The following is a 24,737-nucleotide window of genomic DNA, read 5'->3' on the forward strand; positions in this document are numbered from 1 at the left end:
GATGCACTTCATATTCCTGTTCTTTGGTTGTGCTCTGGACACAATGAGTGGCGGCAGGAAATTGAACACACGACTGCATGTCTGCGGCTGTTGGGAATGCGATGGCATTCGCAATCTGACCAAGGGTCTCTTTTTGGTGGCTCCAGAACTCACGGAAATACAGTATAGAGCCTCAGATCCAATTTCCTCCTCTCCTTTATCCTGGGTGTACATGTCAGTCAGAGCGACCTCCTGTCATTATCAGGTGATCCATCATATTAAAACACGGGGGAAGGAAAAACCACAGCAGAAAGGAAAATTAATGTGTTGCAGACTTTGAAGTACTTCCCCTTTCATCCTAGCCCACAAAAGTTTGATTTAGTTTTGTATCCTGTCTCAAGGGTTTTTCTCTATCCCAGTGTTCTGATCTGATCAGACCAGTTTGGACACTGGTGGAAACCAAGCCGTACCTTTACCCATGTGTGTGCTAACCTGGCCCAGTCTAGCTTTTTCTTCTGGACAGGGTCAAGGCCAGTGCCTTGTAGGATTGTCACTTCACCCATGCTGGCTAACACCATTCCATGCCAGGGAAGCAGGTTCATTGTTGCTGCCCCAGGTTTGTGCCCCCTCCCCACCAGGTTCATTAAATAATAAACAGAGTGTAATGCCAGGGTGGACAGTGACCTTGTGCCAGGCTGGTGTGTGAAGGAGGAGGACCTGCAGCATACCAGGGGATGTAGGCTGTGTCAGGAGGTCTCCGTGCATGTTGTACTCTTCTTGTTGAGAGGCTGAGACAGTGCCAGTGGGACTGCAATAGCTTCCAGTCCAGTTCAAGGTCAGGAGCAAACCAATGACCTGTTTGTTTGTGATCTTGCCTTTTAGTAGCAGGCATCAACTCAGCAGTTGTCATTAAAGGTCTATTATGCTCCACAAGGGGTTGGTGGCTGTGACATTCTGAACAGAGTACAAATTTCATTCTGCTTCTGTGAATTCCCCTTGGAAGGTGTTAGATGCAGCATGCTTTGCTTCTTGCCCTCTACTGCTCTGCACTGCTTCTCATGGCTCTTCAGCAGCTCTCATAGAGTGGTGTGGACTATACTTCTTAAAGTGACAAAGTTCCAGCTGATTTCCATAGGATCAGGATTTGGCTTGATCTCCTTGTAATCTGTACTCTGATCCAGTGACTGGAAGCTTTCCGCACCTTCCTCTGTGCCCTGCAGTAACACCGGGCTGGTTGGGACCTTGTTGCACTTTGTAAAATTGGGTAAGGGAGAGGTCTCACATTGGCAGCTCTGAATGTGGGTGAGGGCAAACTGTCCTTAGGTTCTCCAGCTGTCCAGAGTTCATGAGTTTGTGTTTCATGAATTGGTCTTACAAGATGTGGGGACCCTTGACCTGGCCAAGAGCCATGAATGCTCAGACAGTTCAGACAATGCCTGGAGGCTGAGTCTCAGTGCTCAATGCTTCGCAGCCGGAGCACCCAGGCTCAGAGCTCTGCCCTTGCTGCTGCTGAGATGTGCAATAGCCAGAGGAAACATGCATGTGTCTTACTTACTTCTGTGCTGGTGAGAAATCTGTGAAGGGAACTTCCCCTGCTCAGTACCTCAGCATCCTGGGAGGTTTCTGTAGCAAGGACTGGCACTCATCTGCCTGTTTTCATCAAAGAAAATAGGTGACCTGTTTTGGAGTGTTTTCTCTCATCTCCTTCCCCAGTGGTACCTGGGGTAAGGGGAAAGACTCAGTAGCTGAAAGTGAACCCACAGCTGCAATTGCATTCAGGAGAGGGAGGTTTCACATCCCCACCTTCTGTGATAAAAACCTCTGTTATAAAATTAATCGGTGATTTTACACTTCCTGATACACTATGAAAATGATTAGACACAGCAGCAGCTGGGGAAGTGATGGGACTCATTGAGGCTTTGCTCCTTCTAATAATATCTTTTTTTCTCTTTTATTTTTTCCCTTTTTTGAACACACATTCATTGTTCATGGAAGCTGACAAAGGACTTAAAATCTCAATACACCTACCAAACAAGTCCAACAAGGGAGCTGCTCTTGCAACCTGTCCCCATACCACATGGCAGCAGCTCTGTCTCATTAAGGCAGTAAAAAACCGTAAAACCACCAATAAAGAAATGAGGAGGAAACTGTCTAGGCAGAGGCTAGATAAAAGGTGTTCCCTGGTTCCTCTCTTTCTGAAGGCATGATGAAATAAGCTTCACCTCATGGCTCTATTGCGTGATTTTTTCCCTGTGTCCTGTTAACAGGGATGGGATTAAAATCGCTACAGCATGTGAAGTGGAAGCTATGCCCTTCACCTCCCCTGGGTGAGTGAAGACTGACCACTGACAGACCAGTGGGTCTGTCTCTGACCTTAGCCAGAGACCTGCTGCCAGGCTTCTGAATGTGGTAGGTGATGGGTGGCAGCCTGGAAGCCTGGATGCCTGGTGGTCCATGGGATAGTGCTGTGCAGAGGGGAGATGCCAAGGTGCTAATGTTCCACTAACCAGTTGAGAAGAGGGGAGCCTAGATCTTTTCCCCAGAGGTGGCTGCAGCAGCCAATGGCTTGGCTGTCCCTAGTCTCTAGCAGCAGTCACAGCACTGTCTGTGCCCTGTATGGCATGGACTCATCCCTCCACTCCTCACTAACAAGAAAGTACTTGAAGAGGCACTAGAAAGACGTTAAATGGAATACCATAGGAATATAACCATACTGAGTAAGTGAGGGCTCAGTCCATTTCCAGATGCAGCTGAAACCAGTGAGAGGATGGCAGTAGGGACAGCAGCTGAAGAGGGAGTGCAGTGGTTCATAGCAGAACTAGATGAAAGGAAATCCAAGCACTGCAGGACCTACTGCTCTTGCAGTGTGAGCAAAGACATAATGCTAGTGAAGGAAGCTGCTTTGCTTCTCCTAGGATGCCATTTCCCTTGCCTAGTAAGTACTACTTCTGGAATGAGCCACATAATGGGTGTGCTGAATTACACCTTCATCTTCTGGAGGACATCACAACCAAGGGTCAAGCAATTAGCCCTTGCAGTGCCTTTGGGAGATCAGTAACTGCCATTGCATTTGAGGAGTTGCCTGGCACTGCTGAAGCTCCCCAAGTAAGCTAAGGCAGGGCTGGGACCAGCAGGTCTCCTGGGTGCTGGTCAAGTGACTTGGTCTGCTTGCTGCTGGAACTCAGGAGCCTGTTCTGCTGCATGGGTGATGACTAGGAGATGTACCTGGAAATTGCTTCTGGCATTGTCAGTACCTTTGATTTCCAGTTTAGAAGTAAATCCAGGACTCTGAGGACCTTGGATGCAGTGTATATGACCTGAGTGCAGGCTGGGGCAGGGAACAGCATATGGATGCAGTGTCTGGGGAGCTCATATGGATTCACAGAGACTTCCTGTCCCCAAGAAGAGAGGGGGTGGTGGCAGTACAAGAGTGAGGGCTCTGTCACCCCAGAGGGACTCCTGCAGGACACACCTAGGGCATGGCAAAGGGAGGTACCTGGCCTCCACAGAAGGGAAGCAGCCTGCTCCCAGGGGCCTGGGCCCCACCTGCAGCTTGTCACCACCCTGTTCCCACACTGCCAGGCAGCCTGCTTGGAGCATGCATCTGCTCTCTGTGCCTGAGAGCTGGGCCTCCTGGGGCACGCCAGGGCAGGTCCTGAAGGGAACACGGTTCTGCTTTCAGTTCCCGCTTGCTGCTGGCCTTTGGGGTTCAGTCTTCTCTCAGCTCTGGTGTTTGCATCAGGTTCTGCTGCTCTTCCCATTAAGGTAAGTGGCATTTTCCCACGGTTTAGCCTTTATAAAAGGCTTGTGGGGTTGGCACTTAATCTGCATGTGTGATACCTGCCTGTTGTGGCTTCTGGGCTGGGCTTCTGAGGCAAGGAGGCTGTGTGGTCTTCCTCTGCCAGCAGTACCTACCTGTCCCTCCTGTAGCTCTGGGACCTGCTAGCTGGAAATTTTGTAGCCAAGTAGCAGTTCCCAAAATCCTAATTTTCCAGTTGTGAGCAATTAGGAAGGTGGAAGAAGAGGCTTGGAATGCCCAGTCTAAAGGAAGCACGTGGTATGTTAGGGCTCTACTGCGAGACGGCAGTGCAAGGTGTGCTTGGTGGGCGGTTCTCTTCTTCCTCAACAAGTCTTGGATTTCTTGGTTGTTTTTGTCAAACCAGTCCTTGTTCTTCTTGAGGGAGAACCCTAAGGATTCTGCTGTCTCCTTTGAGAACACACGCAGGATCACTCTCAAGGAAAAAAGGCAACGCAGAAAGAACCATGTATTGCAGAATACACCATCTAAGGAGTCTTTCTGCTGTGCCTTTTGCAATTGGATATGTCTGTCACGTATTGGCCTCATAAGCCACCAGCGTGCCTGTAGCAAATGTGGATAGAGCCTTCCCAAATCTTCGTTCGCGAAGCCTAGCCATGATGATGACTGCGAGACACTGAGTGTTCCCAGCTGGGCCTTGTCTGCTGTCAGCTGTACTGAGTGATGCTGGGTCACTCCTGTCAAGTGTGGTTCAGGTGGCTGGTGCAGCTGTGAACCCTGACAAATCTCTTACTGGCATGTGGAGATGAGGCAGGTTTTTCTACCTGTTGTTCCTGCTCCTGGCCTTTGGGGTGAGGTTGGTGTATTTGGGAAAAAATGCTATGAGCCCCCTGTGACTGGGATTCCTGAAAGTGGGAGATACTGCTTTGTAGCTGCAAGGTGGCCAGCAGTGCAAAAATGAATGTGAGAAACCACACAGCCTGTGGAAAATGGCCATTTTTGGCTCCTCCCTCTGCCAGGAGTACCCTGAGAGCCCGAGATAGGCAGCTCAAGACTCTCCAGGCTGAAGTGCTTCTGCCATTTCAAGTTATTCCCCCTGTTATCTCCAGAAAAAAACTGCTTCTGCACATTATGGGATACAAATCAGTTATCGTGGACAGAAGGAGGGAGTTATTCTAAGTTCACAGTTCATGTGATGTGCTGACAAAGAGCAACAGCTAAACCCATGTCCCCACAGCAATGACACAAAGAGGGGCTTAAAGACGCTGTGTAGTGAGAGGAGCAAGGGCGAGAGGGAGGTGCAGGTGGGAGACAGTGTACAGAAAGGGGCAGAGGAGAGGGCGGAGGCTGAATGCAGGACAAAATACATATTGTGTGTAAAAGAAACCCCTTTAGAAAGAAAACCCAGGCTTTGGAAGACCACCCTATCTTTTGAACATACAGCTGAGTGTGTCTTTCTCCTCCACAAATTAACTTCTTTCCATCTGAATTATTTTCACTGCTCTGAGGGTGGGATTCTGCTGTTGGAGCAATCCTGTGGGACTTCTGTGGGCTGTGATGGCCTGCCTGCGGCAAGTGGGCTGTGTTCAGCGGGATCTAAGCATATATAGGTATATGTTGCATGTGCCTAAGTCCTTTTGTGGTTGTGCACTTTTTTAAAACTTTTATCTTCTTTAAAAGAGATAATACTCTTGTAAACTCAACTTTTAGGAGAACCTGAATAAATTAATACTTAAAGGGATAGCCAATGTTTTATCATCCACTTAATCCCAAAACATTACATGTATCAGAAGGATGATTTGGCAACATAACTACATATTTAAAGGCAAGCCTTCAGCTGAGGGTGATGGCAGGCCTTGTGTGGTGTCACAATGGCAGGCCTCTTCCCAGGAGACTGTCTCTCTCCTACCACCACCAACAGAGCAGTCTGGGGACAGATTTGTACCAGAAGTGCTCATCCCATATGTGTTTCCTGGATCCTGACAGACCTGGACAGAAGCCACGTGTATCCTAGAGACGGATGCATCTTTCCTGTCTCTCCATGCACAAGCTGCTCACTCTTTTAATTAAACTGTTAATTTTCATTAACTGATGATCTTAATTTACTTTAAAATTCTTTTTTTCCCTCCTGATTTTTATAAACCAGGATTTTGGATTCTCCTAGAGGGAAGCACAGCTTTCTTCTAACTGTTTTGGTTTGTGGTTTGTTTGTTTTTTTGTTTTTTTTTTTTTTTGTTTTTTTTTTTTTTTTTTAGTAGGTCTCAGCTGTTTTGCTAAGAAAATTATTACATTGACTGTAGGGGAATTGTAAAATTTTATTCTATCTTTATCCAGCATTTATTGTTATCCCCATTGGACAGTGCTATCAAGGTCTGTAGTTATGCTACCTGGTAACATCCCCTGAAGTTGGAGACCATCAGCTCTGGCATTTTGCATGCTCAAAGTGGAGACAAATCATAGTATGAAACCTTGATTGTAGGCCCACCAGAAGCTGTTGTGAAGTTAAGGACAGGGGCACCCACAGCCACACCAGCATTTTCTGCCCATGAGCTGAGCACCCACAACCCCATGCCAGGCACTGCTCATGTAGGTGGGTGCAAAATAACATAATCCCAACTATTTTTCATTACAGCACACTTTTAGCCTGTTAGCAAGCCCACTGGCCAGGGAGTGGTTTATCCAGAATGTGAAGATACAGGCATAGGATGCAGAGGGAAAAGTTTGAAAGAGGTGCAAGAAAGCCAGCTTGTGTTGGTGCCTGACTGGAGCACCAGCTACTGCTCTAGAATTGTTGTGAATCCTCCTCTCCATGAAGCACTGGCTTAGTTTAAGAAACATGGATTTTTTTTTTTTTTTTCATGCAGGTGGTGCAGGAAGCAGAAAAAAAATCTTGGTGCCAGTGTTTAACAGGGAAACCAGAGTGGTGGAGGTACAATTGATTTTTGTCTTTGTTGGGTTTCAAAATCAATGAAAAATGAACTTTTCCTATTGATTTTTTTGAATTCAAAATTATTTTGGGAAGCTGTTAAATGAATTGACAACTTTGTGAGCTAAATCCTCTGTAAGACACGTGTGAGAACTGATCAGAATGTGCCGATGTGCTTATAGGCTTCTTGCCATGTTAATTTGTGTTGCTGTTGTCTATCATACCAAATCTCCTCCTCTGAGGCAAGGCTCCTCAGTCCTCAGTGGGAGCAGGGAGAGGAGCAGATCCAATGCTCTGCTATAATCTGAGCCTTCTGTGGCTGAGAAAAGGGTGTATCACCGGCAGTGTTGTTGTTGGTTGCTCATTACGAGTCACTGCAGCTGAAACGGACTTTTTGAATGTGCCCTTTGTCCTGGCACATACCCTGATGCTGTAAGCTGTAGAGTCCCACTGGTCCTTTCTAGAAAAAGTTGTTCTTATAAAACCCCTCAAAAAACATATAACCTAGTTTGTAATAGAGTTGCTATTAAGCTATTGCTCTAAGACACCAAAAAGAAGAAGTCTCAGAACTCTTCAACCTGAGAAGGTCCCCCTGAACACCACCTGTGGATGGCATTTAGAATGCTGAAAAAATCCCCTTTGATTTAGTCCTGTTTCCTGCCCCAGGATGCACTGGCTTGCCAGGACAAACCCCTGGTATTTGTCCTGAGCGGTGGATATGCTCCACCACAAATGTCCACTGTCTCTGCACCCTGAAGTGGTCCATCTATGGATCAACCTAGTTTCTGAAACCAATGCTAAAATGGAAAACATTGGAAATAACATGTGTCCTGGATTCCACCATGATCAAAATCTGGTTGTGAGGTGTGCCCTCACTTTCCATTGTCACGTAGATTCTTCGGAAGATGTCACTTCTCATCAAAAGTTTTCAAGGGTTTGACTTGCCTGGGACTCCCAATGATTGGTTGCTATCTTTAGTCAAGTTTTTTGTTTTTTATTCTTTGGGGGTTTGTAAATGGTCTCTGAATGCTGTGTAAAGTTGCCTAAGGTCCATGTTCACTTGCACAGAAAACCCTTGGCAAACCCAGACCAGGACATGTTTGTGGTATCAGTCACCTACATGTGGGCTTGTCTCTGCATTGTTCTGCACTCAGTTGCGATGATGAAGATGATTGCACAAAGAATGGCCCTTCCTTATAAGCCAGACCTGAGGAACGTTGTCTCTGACCCTAAACTTAAACTCCTGGGAAGCTCTGCATTGAGACTAGAGGATCTTATTGTAACCTACACCTATCGCAGCCACATCTGTGGACCAAAAGATTAAATAGGTATTTTGCTCCTTTCTGATCAGTGCACAAAGGATACACAAAGAATCCTTGTCCATCTGTGGCAAAAACCCATTTGCTAGGATCTGTAGAGGAATTATTCACTGGTTATGGGAAGTGCCATGAAGAGTGCATGGACTGTCCCAGGTGTCCCATGACTTATAAGAATTTGCACACTGTTGAGGATGTATGTGTAAAGCCCAGCTCAAGCCATGTTTGCGAAGCAGGCTTTTATGGGGGGAAAAAATAAAGCACAGAATTTTACATTTGAACTGGGTTCATTTGCTCTGTAATCATGGATAGCCTTGTAGCTGCCTTCTACATGGTGGTTCCTTTCCTCTTTCCTCTAGAAAATAATTTTTTCTCAGATTTGGAACTTTATTTCAAGGCTCTGTAAATGCATCATACTAATAAAATGTCACGTTATCTCATCCCTTCTGACACAAATGTGAGCAGGCACCTGATGAAAGCTGATGAGGGAGAAAAGAAAATCTATGGAAAAATAGCCCAAAACATAACACAGATTCACCAAGATGAAATCTTGAGTGAGAGAAGGGGGCTGTGCCAGGCCCTTAGGTACAAACTTGAGGTCAGGAGCACTCGGTCTGCTTGTGTTCAAGGAACAGGGGCCAATGTACATAGTGTTTGTGGCCATTCTTGGGTCATTAGGCCAAGGGCTGGAAGACTGCAGGAGGACAGCAATAGTGGGAGCAATTCCGAAGGCCTTGCTCAGGTAGAAACTTTCCAAGGCGTAGCCAAACCTACAGCTCATAATGTCTGCCATAATAAAACAGTAACGTGGCCATATCCACCTGAAACTTTGGATGGCAACTGTGTAAAATTCTTACCCATATGTGCTGAGTGCACAGCTGATGAATGAAGAGGAAGGAAGAGGTCCTTTCAGACCCAACTAATACCTCCCAGAGTTTCCTCTGGAACTTGTAGGCCACTGGCAGGTTTTTATGTCAATAGATGCTGTTGGCCTGGCAGAGCAAGTCAATCCTTGTTAAGCACACTGTCTTTACGAACAGCGCTGCCATCAGCTACATTCTGTTGTCAGCATATTTATTATCAGCATGGTTGCCAGCAGAAGGCTCAAGTCATGAGATGTTGAAACTATGGATTAAATTAGAAAAATCTTCACTAGTTTTAGGTGGACAGGGAAAGGAAGAAGAAAGCCTGCATTTCTTGTTCTGCTTCAAATCTCAAGAGCTTCGAGACAAGTTAGAGAGAAGGATTAAGGTCCCAACTGTTTACAGGAAAAGTCCCAGTGCTTTTATGAAGAACTTCTTTACTGCGAGGGTGATTGAGCACTGGAACAGTTGCCCAGAGAGGTTGGGAAGTCTCCTTCCCTGGAGATATTCAAAAGCCATCTGGACACAACCCTGAGTAATATACTTGTGGTAGTTTAGTCTAGGCCTTCCTTGGTGACCAGTTTGTAACCAAGGAAGTGCCCAGATTTATCCGGTATTCCCTATGATTTTTACGTAAGCCAGGCTATAAGAAGAAAGGAGGAAAGGTCTTCGCCCCTCTTCCCTTCTGACGGCTTTGAGGTTCGGGTTTCCCTGCTGTTGAGTCTGTCGGGTTGGAGACTGAGTTTTTTAAATTTTTAATAGTATTTTTATATAAAGGGTTTGGTTGCTCTCATCCCAGGTTAGTACCTTGCAAGCACACCTTTAAGATGAAGGAAATAAAAAATTTCATATACTCCCTCTCATGATGAAAAATTTCTGCCTGAGCTGAGCAATGTAAGATCAGGCCCATATGGAAGGGAAGGGAAGAGGGAAATGCCTGGGAGCGTTTCTTAAGTGTATTAGGCATGATTTTATGTAGTGGGATGAGGTGAAGCAAAACATCTGTGTACCATAAAGAGCTCTGTCTGTCTTAAGTTATTGTCAACTGTAAATTTGTGTTTTGCCCCCAAGGCTTATTCCTCCTGACGAGCATTTTTTACTGCAGTTCCCCAGCTCCAGACCCACTCTTGCTGAGCCTTAAACACAAGCAGTTGTTTGGAACTGCCTGATGATGAGATGTGGGTTGGGAAAGTTTCCCTGTGCCAGCTGGGGTGGTTTCCTTTGCTCTGTGTTGGAGGTGTCTGGAGAGCTGCCACCCTTGGGGTCTGTCCTCACTGGCAGGGGTGTGAGGTCTGGAGGAGGCCACCTGGAGATCAGGTGACACAGGCCAGTGCCAGAGTTCCTGCATCCACCCAGTCCTGGATTTCAGCCATCGATGCTGTGATGTTGATTTTATGTGTTGATGTCAGTAAGAGCTCTTCCACAGCTCCGATGAGACTGCTGGGTACTTTAATGCCTTAGGCCACACAAGCACATGTGCCTGTGTTCCCCCAAGCACTGGGAAGCCCTTTGCCTCCCTGAAATCACACAGGAGCATCATGCAGGCTTACAGCCCTGTGCGGGGCTGGCCAGCTCCCTGAGCTCAGGCACTTAAGTACGTGTTAGATCTTGCCATGTCCCTTGGCTCATATGCTTCCCATACCACGTTCTTACCTGGTATGCTGCCTTGCTTGGGTTATTTGGGGACACCAGGAGTGGCAGGTGGCATTTGGGGAGATAAAAGGCTGAATCTGGGACCCATGGGATGTTCTGTACTCTTCTGTGCCACCATCTCATATTCGTTTGCACCAACTGTGTCCCCTGTGTGGCCTCCTCTGGCTGCCCTGCTGTCTCTGGGCTTCCATGCCCTTCTCTAACTAATATAAATAAGTAGCCAGACAGTATGGATAACTACTTTTCCAGGTCTCTGGATCCTTTCTGTGCTGAGGTGTGAGGTCAGAGGCTGCCCTGTGGAGCCATAACTAGAACCTACCGGCTGACTTCCAGGGACTTAGTGGTATGTGATTTCCTGCAAGGGACCACAGCGCATTTGCAGCTTTTCTTATCCATTTTGGGCAGCATGAAGCAGGTGCAACTCTTCTACATGTCACCCTCCCAGTAAGTGTTCTGCTGCCCTTTCCGCTTCTCTCTTTGTATGTTTGCTGCCTCTGCCTGCCTGAGGTAAGAGCTCTTGCCCAGTGTAGGACTCGGGCTCAGGTTTCTCATGGCAGTTTATTCAGCTGCTTTTGACAGGGATGGTTTGCACTTGCTTATGTGCTCCAGTCTTGACAGGAAGCTTTTGTGCCCTCATCACCTCAGGGGTATGGGGAATCACTGGGGACAAACGGAGTGCGGACAGCTTCTCTCTGGAGGATGAAACAAACCATTCTGTGGCAGGATAGCCCCATGTCATGGATCGTTCCCTTGTAGTACCTGGGCTTCAAAGAAGTGAGAAGCCATGCCAGAAGGTAAATCTTCTGGAGGCACATGTCTGCCCATAACTGCTGTGGTGGAAACAGAGAGGATCACAAGGGGAGACAAATCTATGTGCAAATACCATGATGTGTCTTGTGCTACTGCCCTGTTCCACGGTTCTGGAAACCAGCCCCCAGTTGTCTTCTGCCAAAGTCAAATAACAACTTTAGAGGCAACATGTATTTTTTACCCTAAAATGACTTGCTGTCTCCTAACCTGTTATTTGACTTCGGTGAAAAAAAATAGCCGGGTGGTTTCTGCAAGTATAAACCAAAGCACACAGCTTCAAAGCACACAGGGACCAACTCTGTGTGTGCAATTATATTGCCTATATTTAATCTCTCAGAAGTGTTTGGCAGATGCTTTAAATTTCAGATATGCAATCAATATCGTCTTTTCTGAGGCTCACCCACCGTGTTCTTCCCCTCCCTTCCTTGAAATACATAAAGTCAAGTCAATATACTTGGAGGGTACAGGAGTGATCCCCGCTCTGTGAGTGTATATCTCTATCTGTATATACTGACGGAGATCTCGTAGAGGTGTGTGTGTGTGTGCGTGTTACATGCAAGACGTGCTCTGCCTTCATTTATTTTGGAAAGGGTTTGCCTTGGTTTCACCGTGCCTTGCTTTAAACGATCTGAAAATCCCCCCCTGGATTCAGAGGAATAAATATGCATGGCTTGTAATTCTGTTGCAGCGCTCGCTCCCAGCTGATAGGTGACGTGGAGTTTGGAGGCTCGCAGATTGGCTTTTTGATTTGGCTTCTTGCTGCAGTTGTGCAAACCTCGCTGGCTCCCAGAAATCAGGCTCAGCGCTCTGCTGTGCACCGTAATGCTGGGAAGCCTGGACCGAGCCCCGATGGTGTGAGCGCGGGAGTGGGGGAAGCCCAGCAGATTCAGTGGCAATCTGGGGTACAATCCATTTTCTCTTCCCCCCTCCCTCGACCCCCATTCATCTCCGTCCTCCTCGCCCTCCTCCCCCTTCGCCAGATCTCCCTTCCCTCCCCAAACTCCACCGCACGGAGCTGAAGATCAAGGCTGGTGGATTTATCAACATTTTACCTCCACCCCCACCCCCTTTTCCAGATGCACCTCCCCGCTCTCCCTGACAGCTGCAAAAGGGAGCACAGGTTTGGTAGCGAGCGAGGCAACTTGGACTGACATGCAAAGGCGAACCCCCCCGTACCCACACACACCGTCGGTGAATCACCGAGAGATGCGATGAGCTCCCTTTAGGAACCGGAAGGATTTGTGTTGGGGAGCCAGCGGAGCCCCCCTCTCCCCCATCCCCCATCCCGACCCTCCAAAAAAAAGTCAGGAAAGCCGCCAGAAAGGGTAAGTAAGGGGTTGCCACCCCCGCTCCGTGGGAGACGCGAGGCTGGCGGGCAAGTGTCCTGCTGCCAAGCGGGGTTCCATGCCTTGCACGGGAATGGCCGTGGAGCGGGGGGTGCTGGGGTGGGGTGGGGGTGGAGGGGGCGAGGGCTCTTTGCGGGCTCATCTCCCAGGAGGGGGGGAATTCGCGTTGCCGAGGTGCTGGGAGCTCGCTTCATTCCTGCTGTTTTCCCGGCGCCACGGCGGCTCCGTGCCCGTGTGTGTGCGTGTGTGTGTGTGCGTGTGTGTGTTTGTGCTGCGGAGGCAGGGCTTTGCCCACGGCGCGGAGCGGGCGCTGCGGGGTGGATGCGCGGCGGGGAGGGGGCGCCGGGCCGGGCCGGGCCGGGCGCTGCGGGGCCGGGGCCTGGCGGAGCGGGCGGGCTCCGGCGGGGCGTGCGCGGCAGCACCAGCCCGGTCCCGCGGCACCGCGCGCGGCGGCCCCGGGATCCCTCCCGCCGCCGGGCGGGGGTGCCCCGGTTCGGAGGCGCGGCACGGCCCGCAGGGATGCCGGGGGCCCCGGGGGAACGGCTCTGCCCGGGGCTGCCAGGCGAGGGAAGCGGCTCTCATGCAGTGCTATAAATTTCCCTTTTTTTTTTTTTTTTTTTTTTTCCCCCTAAATTTCCTTTTTTTTATTTAATTTTTTTTTTCCCCGCCGGGGGAGTCCGTGCCGGGCCATCCCCGGCCGCGGTTGGGGGCACCGGGGGCGCCGTCCCGGGCAGCTGTCGCGCTCCGTCCGCCGGGGCGGCTTGTTTACCCCGGGTGTCAAATATAGCCGCTGCGCCAGGCGCTGCCCTAAATAGGGCACGGGGCTGCCGGCGGGCCCGCAGCCCCCCATGGCAGGGGGAGAGGAATTCCACACACACACACACACACACACACACACACACACACATATACATGCGCACGCATGAGAGCTGACCCATATGTGGGGTGGTTTCATACTCTTAGTCTCTCCCAGCCTTGCTTCAGGGTTTTGTGCTTTTCACCTGTATCTAAAGTATCAATCACTCTGGGTGAGAGATGAAACCATTGCAACTGTTTTGGGTTTTTTTTTTTTTTTACTGATACTCTAAAACGTGAGGCCATGGCCATTTCCCCCTCTGCCCCCTCCAATGGAGCTGTAGTGTAATGGTTGGGTTCCGGACTTCTTGATTTATCCCTGGCTTTGTTCTGGGGATTTCACCTTAAAAATCTGTTTCAGATTTAAGGGGAGACACTGGAGGAACAGTTGAGGTGAGAAGGGATGCTGTACGCACATCCTCCCCCTCCTTGTTTTTATATGTATATTCCTTTAGTTCCTCACATCTATGAAGCAAAAGGTTGATTTTGTCAAGCTGTTTTTTTATTTGTGGAGAGGACAGGGCTGGAAGACTTAGGTAACAGTTGGTAGCACCTTCCCATTCAGGAGCACTCATCCCATGCTCTCTGGGAGGCTAGCAGGAGACCCTAGAGACCAGAGCTGGCTTTGGGGAACTGCTGAGACACAGAGGCCTTGAAAGTGCTCTCTAGGTTTGGTGCAGCGGGGAGAGGCATCACTCCCCTATGGCATACACATTTCTAGGGAGTCCCTCATCCTGCTCCATCCACTGCTGTTGAAAACATTTGTTTACTCTGATCATGGTCTGGGGAGCCAGTGGTGCTTATGTTCATGCTTCTGTGTTCAACTGGAACGATATTTGTTTCCTAAATAGAAGCAGTGATGTTGGAAAAGAGCATGTCCAGCTACTGCCGAAGGCTGGCTGAGGAGGAGCAAGAGCAGCCCAGGGGCCCTCAGTTCTGCCATGAGTGTGCAGTGTGATGGCAGGAAAATTGGTTACCCTGTGTTGTAAACAGAAGGGTGTAATATCAACCAGGGTGGGGAAGGAGAGGACTGATGGTGGTAGAGAGTCCTACTTAAAAGGTGCAGTACTGCTGTCTGGTTTTTTTCTCCCTAAGCCAAATATGAGTCCTGTTCTTAATAAGTGGGTGGTTTAAGCATTTCCCAAATGCCCAAGGTAGGACAGATTGTGGTAATCCCACTGCTGAGATCCTGTGTGAGAGCAGTGGAAATGCAAGTAGGTTTCTGGTCTCTGGCATACCTTCAGTGTTCTGCTAGGCACATTTATCTCCTGGGTCTCATTTGTATCATTAATGGTATTTTTCTCGCCCTGTGGGGATTTGGTGAGGACACAGTTACAATAACTAGTGGGTGACAGGATGTGAGAAAAACACAGATGTGTAGCCATCCTAACACCACTCTGTGTAACACTTGTCCTTTGCAGAGAGGTTGCCCTTTGCTCTGCAAAGCTGCCACCTGACAGGGTGACACCTGGGTTGGCAGATGCCATCATCAGGTGGGATAGTCCTTTCCCTCACCCTGGGCAGTGTTGGAGCAGTCTTCAACACCAGCACCCAAAACAGGAGAGTGCACGTGGAGCACATAGCAAGCATGGCCTGGCTTGTTAACCAAGCTGTGCTCCGCAGGCTCTTGCTGGGCCGTGGTGGGGGCAGGAGCTGCCTTGTCTGACTGAAACAGAGTGTGTTGTTTGGAGTCATGAGCCGTTTTTCTGCATAGCAGTTGTAGGGCGCTCAGGGCACTGCTCCTTGGCTTGACTGGCTTGTAGAAAGGAAAAAGGGATGAATCCAGCCTCCCTGCTTCTTCTGCTTTCCTCTGAGAAGCTGGTGGGTCTGAAGTCAGATGAGGCTGATCTGAGAGAGGCAGGTGTTATGATATTGCGGGTTGGACAGGTAGAGAGATTGCTTAGGGCCTAGGCTGGCCTGCTGCTGTGTTGTGCCTGAGCCCACATATATCCCTCATTTTCAAAGGGTCCTTCCTGAGAGAGGCATCCTCCATCCCCAAGGCAGGGAAAGGCCATGACAGAGTGTGTCAGCAGTTTTATTAGAAACCAAGTGAGGATGTATTCCCTCGGCCAATATTTTCAAGTGAAGCACTATACAGATAAATGGTCTGTCTGTCAGGGTTTTGTTTGCTTGTTTTAAACAAACAGCATCAGTCTCCTCCCCTAAGCTTCCCCAATGACCAAGTGGCACTGACAAATAGTTCCTTGTTCTTTATTGCTGTCCTGTTTCAGATGCCTTTCATGTGCTTCACAGTTAAAAAGATGGCTTTGATTGCTGGCCAAATTTTTTTTAAACCAAGCAGTAATATCTAATTCTATATTAAAAAAAAAAGCGAAGGAAATTAAATTACAAAGACGAAAATATCTTAATAGGAGGAAAAAAGTCTCTGAAGCCAGGAAATTGATACTTGTGATGCTCCACCTACAATCACCCACTGTGTTTAGGTATTGTGGCATAGATTAATGCTTTTGTTGATTTACTGTTTGATAACAGTAACTCCTACAGGCATGGTTGGGGGCCCATGTTTCCAAGTGCTATACAAATGTCTAGTAAATTATAGTCCCTGTCCTGAAGAGTTTCATGCATTGAGAGGTTACATAGATGACAAGCTGTTCTGGGGGAACCTTTAAAACACCTGTGCTGCAGAGCTCGTGGTCCTGCACTTGCTGATTTTGGTGACATGGAGTTTGGGGCTGGAGAGGAGCTCCAGCTCATGTCCCTGCTTACCTGCAGAATGAAATCTGGGAACTACTTTCAGTCTCCTGCAGGTTCAGTGGGCTTCTGGGCTGCTTGAGGACTAACATGGTATAGACCGTAGTTGGCTTCCCTCCTTCCCCTCTGCCTTAGTGCTTTAAACTGCAAGCTCTCATTGAAAGCCATCATGGATGTGAAAGCATGAAGTTCAGCATGATGGCCTCCCAGTCTCCCCCCTAGTCACTTCTGTCACTGAGTTTTGCAGGAACAGCAAAACATGAGGTGGCAGGGATGTCATGCCATTCTGAAGGTACCACCACAACCCCATCTTGGCAGTGTCACAATGAATAGACCCAGGTGCCATTGTTCCTGCAGTGTGGCATTATAAAGTAATTAGTTTGCCCCATAGGACACACTTATAGATAGGTGATGATCATGCCCCTATGCTCCTACTCTCAATTTCCTGGTAATTCTGTCTTTAAATCCGCTTGCTGGAGCCTTTGATCACATAGCTGAGCTGTCATTGATGTCTCTGACAGTTGACATCATGGGAGAGAAGGGAGCTTAGGGCTCCTAACATTTCTTTTATGATAGCTTGTTTTCTAATGAAACACTCCAATGAGGATTTTCCATCATAATAAAACACGGAGCTCTTCCAGAGCACTCAGATTTAGGGAGAAGCTTCTGTTTCCATTCACTAGCAGATTATTTTAAGGCTACAAAAGTGAACTTGCTCTGTTTGCTGCCTTCCTGTACTCTGCTGTCTTTTTACCTAAGCCACCTAAGTCAGGACAGCAGCAGAGACAGCCAGGTCAAGAGCAATCAGCAATACTAAATATCCTATGCTGCTGGGCATGTTTTGCAACCAGTGAGGTGCCAAAGAGTTTTAGAAACTATAGACAGATGAGACTGCATTGCCATTGCTTTCATCTCCCTCTCCTAGGCTGGTACTTGGAGGCTGTCTCAAAGCAAACAGCAGCACTGCAGAATACAGTTTTAATCAAAAGAAGTGTAGTGATGCAGGGATGTACCTGTGAGAGGGCACTTAGATCTGGCTGCTGAGGTTGTGTTGAAGGTGACATGTCCAGAACAGAATGTGGGACTCCAATGCCGACAATACAAGGTGCCCTGCCAGTGTGTTCATGTGCTGCATGCTGGTGAAAACTGGTTTCCTTCACCAGAGTGGGAGCAAAAGCAGGAAGAGTTAGAGCATGTCTGCACCTTGCTCTGCAATCGGGCTACATCTCACTCTGGATGTGTCCTAGCTCCCCTCAATGCAAGTAGCGGTAGGAGAGAGTTTGTCACCAGGTCCAGGCTGGCTGTGAAACTCACCATTGCCACAGCTCCCCACACCCAAATTAGGGAAGGCAGCTCTGCCTCTGCCATACACTGATCATGGATGGGTACTCAAAATAATGCTCTCTGTGAAGAAGCTGTCCTTTTGCTCTCCATACTGTTTGCTTTCAGGAAACTTCGTCTTGGGTCATTAAGACCTGGATGTCTTGGTTTACTGCCTTGAGGGGAGGGCATTCCTTGTTGGGAAGTAATATCTTGATGTTGAGCTTAAAGTTAACCTTAATAAGCACCTTTATCCTCTTCTTTGGTTTTAGTTGGAATTACTCAGTGACTCTTGAACATGCACATTAGTTGGGAAAATGGAGGCAGAGATATGTCTCTGCCTTTATGTGGCAGGACAAGGCTGTTTCATGGCCCAGGAGGTATTACAGGATTCCCTGCTGCAAGAGGCAAACCTGCCTCTGCCATACAGCTAATGCACTTGCCACACTTGTTATTTGGACCTTGTTTTCTACAGCTTTCCCACCCTGGTTGCTTGTTCCTGCTCCTGTCCCCCACCTGCAGGATACTGGCATAGTGGCATGAGTGGCCAGGTGGTGGGTTCAGCTTGCTTTTTGGCCAGATAGATTCCTCATCCTTATTCATGCCCTAGCCGTGCAAACAGTTCTGCCAACGAAAAAGAGAGAGCTAGAGCAGAGTGGGAAAAGATGAGCAGAGATGGAGAATGTTCAGGCTGGCTTAAGAAGCCCTGCTTCCACCTGTAAAGCTGCTGCCTAAATTGCGTGCAGCAGTTAAGGCTTGGAGTTGGTTCAGCCTTGAAGTCTGCTCTTGATGAAATGGATAGTGCTGAATGCAAATTAGTTGCAAAGAACCTAATATAGTGATGGAGTCTGCAAAGCACTTCTTAAGCTATTAAGAGGCACAAGAATCGGCAGACAAAAAAGACAAAATAATTTTTAATATAAAATCTTCTGAAAAACATGCATAGGGGTTGATCCTGATTAAAACAAATCAGAGAGTCTGGGCCAAGCTATTTCTCAGATGCAACATGCCAAATGGACTGAGGTTTTTCAAGAAGAGAATAAAATGAGAACTTCCCCTCTGCTCTCAATTCTTTCAAGTCCCTTGAAAGCTTCACACTAATATTCAGCACTTTATCAACAACAATCTCTACACGTTGAAGCCTCCAGACTGCATTCCCTGACAGTGCAAGTGGGAGCAGTGCCAACTGTTTTATTAGGTTTGCACCCACAAAACCCACTAGCAAGGAAGGTCTTCATGAGACCGCTGCAGGCTAAGTTTGTGCTGCTGCTATGCCCTTGATGTGGGTGCTGCGCTTAGCCAGTGTGTGAGTCCTGGAAAAACTGCCTGCCTTGGAGCTAATTGGGAGCCCTCATTTGAGGACCTGAGGAGCAGAGTGAAGTGGAGGTCTCGTCATTGTCTTTAAGGTGCGAAACAAGGTGGGTCTCTGTGTGGGTTTCCTTTGTGAGGGATTCTTATGAAGGACAATGACTTGCTGCTGCTTTTGTTTTGACAGCCCGTAGACAAGAAAGCTTGGGTTATAGGAGGTTATAGGAGGCAAACAGAGGGGATGCTGCTGGAGTTAAACATGATGGGGTATTCTCCTGTATGAGCATCTTGGAGATAGGTGCACTAGACATTGGCCTCACATAAATTACCACCTGCTCTGACTCTTTAAGCATCATTTTTTCCTTTCATTTTAACCTTCCAGAGTAGTTTCAGGTTCACTTCTTCTAGTAAATGTTTCCTTTTCTCTAACTTAAATAATCCATCTCCCCAAAGCTGACCTGACAGATGTTTCCCCCGCAGTGACCCTGCGCACACAGCACACTTCATGAAACCCTGGCTTCCATGGGGAAACGCAGCACCAGCAGTGACCCTGCTGGTGTCCCAGCTAAAAATAAAGCCTGTCCCTCCTGGCAGTGTTGGGGTTTGCTTTTGCAGTTTTACCCATCGGCTGCACTGTGCTCTTGTGCCAGGCAGAAGGCACAGCTTAACCTTCAGAGCGTGATAGAGCTGCCTTCCCTCTGGGGAATCATACCAGGAGATTGAAGGTGAGAAGATGCTCAGCTGCACTTGGTGCACCTACGTCACTCCCAAAAATCTGCTGGCTTGCCTGCTGCCTGTCTAGAACCATCTCCTTGCTGCTTCATGCATCCCAGTGAGTCACAAACACCCCTCCTTCCCTGGCTCTGGCCTTTTCCCTCCTCTGCTTTTCCTTCTTAAATATAGAGATTTCTTCATGATTCTTCAGTAACTGCCCCAGCTTGCCATTTCCCTCAACAGCTCCATGCCTCATAGCTTCCCAGTGTTCTGACAGTGTTCAGCCCGCCACATTTCCTCTGATTGTGGCTTTCTGCCTTCTCTCAGGTCCATATGGGCTTGGCTGCTAGGACAAAGCAAGAGGTTGGCCCAGTGAGGCAGCAGATGCTCATTTAAAAAAGGGCCTTTCCAGCTTTCCATACACATTAGCAAGTTTCACAAACATTGCTGAGGTAGAAGTATGCTCTGGAGCAAGAGGAGGGATGCATCCTATCTGGTGAATCTATGGGTATTTTGAGTGTCCCATGCACATCTGTTTTTCCTTTGAGAGTTAGAGTACTTAATTTATTTCTTATAGCATCGAGTTCCACAGATTACACAAATGGACAACATAGAATTTAAAAAGTTTTCAGTGCTCACTAGATGAAATACCCAGAGTCTGGAAGCTTTCTGTTGGTGTTGGCCTTGAGCTTCTTTTGGCTTGGTTGGCCATCTCTGTCCCTCTGACCAAAGCTGATTTCCCACAGAAGGCTGAGGGAGGGGGCTTGGGAGTTGTGCTGGGTTGTGCAAGATTCCAGGCACCTCATCTACTTACTGTTGCAAAGGGAGCATGAAGAGGTGGCATGGTTATAATTTACAAGTATCTGTGTGGGAGCCAACAGCCACCAAGCACGGTGGGCTGGCTGCAATAACCTTGGACAAAGGGGTGGTGGTCTTGATAGCCACATTTGGGAAGAACCACAGGGGTGCTGTCGGAGGAGGGATCGGGGAAGGATCACAGAAGTGTTTGCATGTGTATCTGTGGGGAGAGCAGAGGGCATGGAGAAAGGGCAGAGGAAGGATTACTGCAGAGTGAAGGGTTTTTATGATACGGGGCTCAAATTCTTTGACTACCCATTTTTACTCATTTGTCTGGTCACTGAGCTTCCACTGTAGAATGGATTCATTTCAAGGCTTTGCTAGTCTTGAAAAGTGACCATCATTTTGTTGAAGACCTTTTGTGCTTGTTCTTTTACCTATTTGAGTCACTGACCTGAATGCAATAGTAATGGTGGCTCTGCCTGGGATAACACTTCCTATCACGTTGCTCCTCACTTGCTGGTGTTTGGGGACTGTTGCTCCTGTTTTGGCAAAGCGTTTTTCTGTCACCTGTGACACGTTCCCAGATGACAGGAGTTACTGTCATCAGCAGTGTCAGGAAGAGCTGAGTTCACGGCACCACCACAGAAGCATGGCTGGGCATGAGAGGCTTTGTGGGCTGGGGGAGGAGAGGGTAGGGAGTGAGTGTGGAGTAAGGGTGTGAAAACAGGCTGTTTATTACCACCTTAGCTGTTGCTCCATTGAAACCTGCAGTAAGAGCGGGACCCTGCAATTTTCTTGCCTTAGCTGTGTCTTAGGAGAGATTTGGACTTCAAAGCAAATTAAGCGCATCCCAGTTTTAATCTTTTCTTTGCAGAAATGGATGAAGAGATAATTTCTGCTGCCCCTGAAGGGGACTCGAGCTCCTGAGTAAAACTGATGGAGATGTGGGACTGCTAGCATCCATAACGGAGGCTGTGCCCCTCAGTGGCAGTTTTGAAGCTGTCATCTCTTTTTGCCTTGATGGCTTACATAGATCGTACAGTGGGTGGCTGCGTGGGATGAGTATGTTATCCAAGCACATACATGAAGCCAGTTACTCCTGTCCTTTTACCTTCAGGATGAGGCACTTCTTGTGCTGATCCAAGGTGACAGTGGGCACATGGTAGAGGAGAGAGACTCCAAGCCATGTTTGCTGGGGTCTGGGACTGGGGGGGAAAGAGAATTTTCTTCTTCCCTTGTCTGGTTTTAGTGCATTTGGCTGATGTGGTCATCTCTCATGACTCAGCTGATGCTTCTGTTGGCAGGACTAGTTGTAGCAAATCTGGGGCCAGCGTGGAGCATTGGGAGGAGGGAGGAACCTGGGCAGGATGGACAGGAATACAGTTGATATGGAGGAAGCACAAAGATGCCCCTCAGCTGCTGTGTGATTCAGATTGTGAAGAGGAAATAGATGAAGCTTTCATTTTGGATGTTTCTGTTATATGAAATGTTGCCAGAGTTCCTCAGGCAGCACTTTCAGTAGAATAAACTGGTTCTGCTGACTTGGGCTCATAGGACCTATGCTGATTTACGGCAGAGAAAATCTGGTCCTAAGGGCCTTCTCTCTCTTCTCTCTTGCCAGCCTTCAGCTGATGGGATGCAAGTTGACTGGGTTAGAAAGATAGTTGTCATTTTGAAGATGACTTTGTGTAAAAGGAGGCTTTTGGAGGGGAGGGTCAAGGGAGGGAAGCTGGTGTAGGTAGTGCTCTGAATACAATGAAAATGCTATTTCTTCCACTTTGGAGATAAACAGCAGTATGATTATAATATACTCTTCTAGAAAATTCTTCTGATACATGATGCCCTGCATCCAGTTTTCAAGTGTTCTGCACTGGTATCTAAGTTAAGACATGCTGACTGCTGGGAATTGGGAGAGTATCATTGCAGGCATGTTAGAAATGGCAAGGGAGGAGTCTCATCCTTTTCGGACAAGGTGCTTTTTTTGCATGCAGTGCCCCCAGGTTGATACACATGTAGGTAATCTTGATTTTTTGAATCTTCTTGAAGGATCAAGTCACATATTTACCTGACTTAGCCCTATGACATCTGTGTGGGTGGGACCTGCCTGGTGCTCTTGGCAGGAATCAAGAAATAAACTCAGGTCTTTCTTTGGAGAAAACAGCAGTAGCCTCTCATAGTCACCTGTTTGGTTTTCTGCAGGACTTCAAAATCGTGTTTAGGTGTCCAGTGAAAAATCTCTGATTTCAATGAGGTCCAGGTGTCCAAGTGGGTTAAAAAGAGCTGATCCTTTAAGCTTCTAACCAGCCTTTGAAATCTGGTCCTTCGCAACTCCTTCAGTGAAATATCTGAAACACATGGAGACCATGAGTGAGGCAAAGAAGGAATTTAGTTCTGTTGTAACAGTGGGTATTGAGGGTGTCTAGGTTCAGACAATATTTCAGATTACTGGGGCAGCCAGCCAGGGAGAGCAGACCTGCAGCTGGAACACAAACTGAAAGGAAAAAGGTGAATCAACCTGTCTGATAATGCTGTAGCAAAGAACAAATCTCCGCTTGTCTTTAGTATAGAGATCAGAGTGGCATATGGCTTTATACGGCCCACAGGAAAGCCGTCAGAGGGTGGGGAGAGAAGAAATGAAGGTGGGGCAGGAGATAGCCTGGAGACTGCTGCCACTTACTGTAATTGCTGTAGCAGCTCAGCTTCCACTGTTTGTTGTCCATGTCATCTCTGCAATTACCATATGGTAAATATGACTTGAGTCTCTAGCAAATAACAGAGCTAATATTAAAAGAGAATCTGTAAACAACTAGTGCATAAATGAACAAAGAGCAATAAACAGCCTGGACTTATGAAGAATGAATTAATCATGGTGGATGTGAGGAGTTATTTTTTTAAAGCAGTTGCAGAATTAGCAGCTGAAAAAACAGCAAAGGATTAAGATATCTAAATTGTCAATAAGAGAGACATGGGGATATATGGCAGTAAAGGGTGAGGGTGCTGTGTGGAATCTTATTTGATAACTGTATTCAATTTGAGTGAATTTACAGGTTTTGGCACCTTCCAAGTGAAGTGGGAGGTATTTTGAGGATAACCCGTAGCTCAGTGCATTTTTCATGCCTCCTGCTGTGCTCAGATCTGCAAAAGCAGTGGGCGTGTTACAGTGTATTTCCCTCGTCTCATCTGGAGACCCTGACTTTTTGGCTGAAACTCTGGAAATCTCTGCTTTCGTTCCACACATGCCAGTCAGGAGCACAGCGCTCCTCATGCCAGCCCCACTGTGCTGGGGACACAGCAAATGGGTGGAGAGACCTTCAAAAGTGAGCAACACAGTGAGCTTCTGTATATCAGTCTTGATTTAACCTTTGTAGCAGTCTGGTATCTGATGAAAACCTCCTGTGCAGTAGAGCTGAGAGGCCAGTCTTCACTATCCAGGCATGGCATTCCTGCTCCAAAGAGAGCAGGTCTGCTGCTGGTTTTGGTGGGAGCAGGCACTGAGCTATGTCTCTCACAGATACCCGTCTGCTTCTGACCGCCTCGAAGATGGAGAACTAAGAGGAGATAAAGATAAATGATTAAAGGGCAGCTTGGGCTAATTTATAAAGATTAAAATAAATTTGTGTGCTTTGGCCAAAGAAAAGCTGTGGAGGAGAACAGCTATTTACAAGTATCTGAAGCATGTAAATCTCAGACAGGGAGGAGAATGGTTGAGAGTGCTCCAAGGACACAATAATGAGAACTAGCATCATAAATTTTCCTAATTTCATCCTAAATATAAGGAAGACGGCTAAAACCTCCAAGATAAATTACATCATGGCAGAGTGTCTATGGGAAGTTGTGGAAATATCACTTGGATGATTTAAAACTGAGCTGGACAAAGTACTAGGAAATAATGTTCACAAGGGGAACAATGCAGTGGCACTCCCTGAGGCATGGACCAGACAATTCTTCTGTCTGTGGTCTAACTTACTGGGAAATGAGTGAAACCTGTGCTAATTGGGCTAAGTAAGGGCCTTTCCTGTCAGTGTAACATGATGAACAGCAACCACTTGTTTTTGCTGCAGTGATAAAGATGATTTCTGAAGTGTAGCCTTCTCCTCCTCCTCTCCCATCTCTGTTTTTTGCCATTCTCCCACTGCCCCGTTTGCTTCTTTTGCCTTTTTTGCTGTGTATAGACAAAAAAAGATCAGAAATTTTGTTTTTATATTTCCTTAAAGGAGAAGTTAAGAAATAAACAGGCTGTTCTGGAGGATTGGAGCTCTGTGTGCCCCAGCTGCTGGAGTTAGCACCCAGCATGGCTGGCTGATGGCTGTCCCAGGAGCCCACAAGCCAGCCAGGGAAGGGCTCATTGCCTAGCTACTTGTTGCATCAAATCCAGCA

The 24,737-nt window shown here is 47.6% G+C and overlaps 1 protein-coding gene across 10 annotated transcripts in view; it reads left to right on the plus strand.

Annotated features, from left to right (window-relative positions):
- Positions 1-12,064: 12,064 nt before the first annotated feature.
- The window catches only part of SLC8A3 (solute carrier family 8 member A3), a 113,108-nt gene continuing 100,435 nt past the window's right edge, over positions 12,065-24,737 (plus strand). For 4 of the 10 annotated variants that reach the window (XM_064658282.1, XM_064658285.1, XM_064658283.1 and 1 more), the window contains exon 1: positions 12,066-12,629. The gene's annotated coding sequence lies outside the window, so the exon portion shown is untranslated. Of the gene's footprint in view, positions 12,630-24,737 lie in introns of all 10 variants that reach the window. The other 6 variants (XM_064658289.1, XM_064658292.1, XM_064658281.1 and 3 more) reach the window with 5 other exon arrangements.

The sequence above is a fragment of the Pseudopipra pipra genome, chromosome 6 (genome assembly GCF_036250125.1).
Source record: "Pseudopipra pipra isolate bDixPip1 chromosome 6, bDixPip1.hap1, whole genome shotgun sequence".
NCBI classification, from domain to species: domain Eukaryota; kingdom Metazoa; phylum Chordata; class Aves; order Passeriformes; family Pipridae; genus Pseudopipra; species Pseudopipra pipra.